Source organism: Leopardus geoffroyi, chromosome B1 (genome assembly GCF_018350155.1).
Source record: "Leopardus geoffroyi isolate Oge1 chromosome B1, O.geoffroyi_Oge1_pat1.0, whole genome shotgun sequence".
In the NCBI taxonomy this organism is placed as follows: Eukaryota; Metazoa; Chordata; class Mammalia; order Carnivora; family Felidae; genus Leopardus; species Leopardus geoffroyi.
In genome coordinates, this window is record NC_059327.1 from 195,758,112 (window position 1) to 195,763,048 (window position 4,937).

Consider the following 4,937-nt stretch of genomic DNA (forward strand, 5'->3'; position numbering starts at 1 on the left):
TTATCAAAACAATGGCTGAAAATTTATTCAAATATGATGAACACCATATACACACACAGTCAAAAAGTTCAACAACCACCAAGCAAAATAAAAACAAAGAAATCCATACCAAAACCCATCACAATCAAATTGCAACAACCCACTGATAAAAAGAAAAATCATAAAAGAAACCATAAGTAAAAATGACACATTATATTCAGACAAAGATAAGAGTGACGGCAGATTTCATATCACAAACAATGCAAGACAGAGGACAATAAAACATCTTTAAAGTGCTGAAAGGGAAATAAAATGCCATTCTATATCCAGTGAAAACATCCTTCAAAAGTGAAGAGTAATTTAAAATGTTTTCAGATAAGCAAAAACTAAAAGAATTTATTGTGAGGATATCTCTGCTACAAAAAATGTTAAAGGAAGTTATTTAGACAAAAAGAAAATGCTACCATATGGAAACTTGGATCTACTGAAAATAATTCAGAAAAGTCTAAACGATAACTATCTGTGTAAAGGAAGAAAGTTTTTCCTCATGTTTTAACTCTTTAAAAGGAATTCATTTTGAGAAAAAGTAAGCACAATGCAACATAGAGTTGGTAACATGCAGAAGTAAATTGTATTATAACCAAATTATAAGGCTTGAGGGAGAACAGAAGTAGACTGTTTTTAAGAGTAGTACATCATAAAAGTAAAAGGTACAAAATGATACACAATGTAAACACTAATAATAAAACTGGCTCAGTCAGTAGCGCATGTGAGTCTTGACTTTGATGTCATGAGTTTGAGCCCCATGTTGGGTGTGGAGCCTACTTTATTCTTTTTCTTTAATGTTCATTCATTTTTGAGAGAGAGAAAGAGAGCAGGGGTGGGTGGAGGGACAAAAAGGGAAGGAGACACAGAATCAGAAGCAGGCTCCAGGCTCCAAGCTGTCAGCACAGAGTCCAACACGAGACTTGAACCCACAAACTATGAGGTCATGACTTGAGCCAAAGGTGGACACTTAACCGACTGAGCCATCCAGGCACCCCAGAGCCTACTTTAAAAAAAAAATAATAAAGTATTTTTTAAAAAGAAAATTGAGTGACTCTATTAACAGACAAAGTAGACTTTAAGATGAGGAATATTGCTAGTGAGTGATAAAGAGGAACATCTCATAATAACAAAAGGTTCAATATATCAGGAAGGCCTAACAATCCTAAATATGTAGACAGATAGAACTGAAAGGCAAGTGGACAGATTCTCAGTTATAGGGGAGATTTCAACACTTTTCTAGTAGTTAATATATAAATTAGACAGAATAGGGTCTACTAGAAGATGTAAGCAACATTTACCTCCAACTTAATCTGACATTTATAGACAAGTTACCAAACAACAAAGAATATAGATACTTTTCAAGTGTATATGGAAAATTCACTAAGATCTGCCATATGTTGGGCCATAAAACAAGTCTTAATAAATTGCAAAGGATGAGAATCATACATGCTATTTTCTCTCACTACAACAGAATTAAAATTCAAACACAGAAAAATATTAGGAAAATCCCAAAGATCTGGAAAAACAATCCCTTCAAAAGAATCCATTTTTCAAAGAAAATTTGAAAAAGGAAATTAGAAAAATACTTCAAAATGAGTGAAACTTTGTGAGATGCAAATAAAGCAGTACTTAGAAGAAATTTTGTAGCATTAAATGCGTATGTTGAAAATGTTTAACACATCTAAGATCAGTTATCTTAGATTTCACTTTAACAAGCTAGGGAAAAAAACTGAAATCCAAAGTACAAGGAAACAAGTAATAAAAAGTTTAAATCAATGGAATGAAAAAGCAAACAATAAAGAAAAATAAATGAAACCATCAACTGCTAGTTTAAAAAGATCCATACAAATAATAAACCTCTAGCTAGACTTACCAAAAAATACAAAAATTTCTAATATCAAAAATAAAATAGAATGTCACTGAACATTCTATGGACATTAAACAGACAATAATAGAATGTCATGAACACCTCTACGCCAACAAATTTGATGACCTAGGTGAAATGTTCAAATTTATAAAAAGACACAAACTTGGTAACCTGATACAAGAAGAAAGAGAAAATTAAAATAGCTGTGTATTTCTTAAAGACATTGAATTTTGCATTAAAATCCTCAAAAAAACCTGTCCCTCCCCAAAAAAGCATTCCAAACTCGGGTGACTATTTTACTGGTGAATTTATCAAATCTTTAGAAAAAAAAATAATGCCAATCTTACATAAACACTTTCAGAAAATAGAGAAGTAAGGAATACTTCTGAATTCATTTTATAAGGCGGATATTACTCTGACACCGGAAAACTACCGTTTTGTGAATACAGATGCAACAAGCTCCTATAAAATATAACCATATTGAATGTAACAATAATCTGAAAGCATAATTCATCATGAACAAGTAGGATTTACCTTATGAATGCAAGGTTGGTATAACACTCAAAAATCTATAAATGTAATTCACCATATAGACAGAATAAAGAAGGAGAAACCATAGGATCAACTCCACAGTTGTAGAAAAGATATGAGTAGGTTGAATGTTTAAAAATTGTTGCGGGCGGGGGGGAAGATATACCACGCAAGGAGTAACCAAAAGAGAGTAAGAGTCGCTGTACAGAGATCAGACAAAATAGACCATAACAAAAAAATTGTTATTAGAGGTAAGAAGAACATTTTATAATAATAAATATGGTCAACTCATAAAGAAGTCATAACAATTGCTATCATATATGCACCTACCAAGAGAACTCCAAAATGTATGAAGAAAAAAAAACTGATAAAACTAAAGAGAGAAATAGATCATTCAACAATACCCCATTTTCAATAATGGATAGAGCAAATAGGCAGAAGATCGGTAAGGACATAGAGGACTTAAACAACTCTAACCATATCTAACAGACATTTACAGAATGTTCTACCCAACAAAAGCAGAATACACATTCTTCTCAACTGTACAATAAAACATTCTTCTGACTAGACCATATTCAACCCAGAAAACAAACCTCAATAAATCTAAAAGAACTGAAATTATAAAGTATTACTCCCCCAGCATGATGGAATGAAACTGAAAATCAATCACAAAAAAAACTTAAGAAATTGAAAAATTTGTGAATTTAATGTTTATTTATTTTGGAGGAGAGAGACAGAGCATGAGTGGGGGAGGGGCAGAGAGAGAGAGAGGGAGTCACAGAATCTGAAGGGGGCTCCAGGTTCTATCTAAGCTGTCAGCACAGAGCCCGATGCAAGACTCGAACTCAGGAGCTGTGAGATCATGACCTGAGCCAAAGTCGGATGCTTAACTGACTGAGCCACCCAGGTGCCCCTAAAAATTTGTGACATTAATCAACACACTCCTAAATAACCAATGGATCAAAGAAGAAATTGGAAGGAATATTAGAAAATACTTTGAGATGAATGTAAACAAAAACACAACATGTAAAACATTCAGCTGAAGTAGTGCTTTGAGAAAAATTATAGCTATAAATGACGGTTTTTTTTAAAAAAAGAAATATTTCAACTAAATAAACCAACTTTCCATTTTAAGGAACTAAAAAAGAAGAACAAACTGAAACCAAAGCAAAAAGGGAAAGAAAATAGAGAGAGGGGAAATTCAAATTCCAAAAATCAGGAATGAAAGATGGGGCATCACTACCTACTTTACAGAAATGAAAAAGATCATAAGGGAATACTATAAACAACTTTACCAATGAAGTATATAACCAAGATGAAATGGACAAAATCCTACTGACAAACTACTGAGACTGATTCAAGAAGAAATAAAAAATATTAATAGATCTATAACCAAGTGAGAGATTAAATTACTTGTTTAAAAACTTACTACAAAAAAAAATCAAAAAACAAAACACAAAAATCAAGGAGGTAAGATGGCAGGCTCGCAGTGAGAGGCTGTCAAGGATGAACATAGGTATGCCTGGAAGCAGATTTTAAACTCAGTTTCTATTCAGATCATCTTCTTTCACACCGCCTGATAAACATCTTGATTTGCCATGGCATTAACAGCAGTAAAGTGGCCATATCAAACAGATCTGAAAACATTCGTTTCCAATTCAAAATGGAGCTTTATATTGTGTTTGTCATAAATCTATGTATTTTCTCTTCCAGATGGCTATCATTGCAAAGTAGAGCTTGCTATGACATCTGATGGCAGGATGAAAGTGTGCTACCACCCTCTGTGGACATTCTGTATAAACATACAAAACCTATCCCTCAGCCAGATCTTGTGCGTAATAATGAAGAAAACATGATCGAGTGCTGAACACCAGATGAGAAGAAAAAAAACGAACATTTTGAGTAAGGACCTATGACAGAACTACTTAGCAAAATGTTCTTTACTACTAAGCACTGTTGGTATCCTCGTGGACAGTATCGTAGATGTCATAGGAACCTGGATCCTCCAAAAGACAGATGATACTGAGGTTTTCAGGAATCAAAAAGATGTTATCTTTTGTCTCATTTGCCATTTGAGAAAAGGCAATTGAGTATATTCACTACTATGTTATGTAGCAAAATGATAACAAAATGTCTTTTCATATAAATACAACCCATGGCCCAGCTGACTTTATTAATGAATTTTACAAATGTTTAAAGATGAGTTAACATCAATCCTTAATCTTTCAGAAACTTTCCAAAAAGTAGAAGGAAAAAAACATTTCCCAGCTTATTCTATGAGGCCATTTTTATCTTACTACCAAAACTAGACAACAATATCACAAGAATATAAAACAATGGACCAATGTTCCTTATGAATATGGATGAAAAATACTAAAACAAATACTAGCAAACTGAACCTGGCAACCTATAAAAAGGATTATACATCAGGAATTATCCTAGAAATCCAAAGCTGGTTCAGTATATGAAAATAAGTCAACATAACCCACTATATTAATCAAACAAAGACATA

General features: G+C 32.9%; 1 pseudogene; it reads left to right on the forward strand.

Moving 5' to 3' along the window:
• Window positions 1–4,023: 4,023 nt before the first annotated feature.
• Window positions 4,024–4,445, forward strand: LOC123583629 (annotated as a pseudogene).
• Window positions 4,446–4,937: the final 492 nt, after the last annotated feature.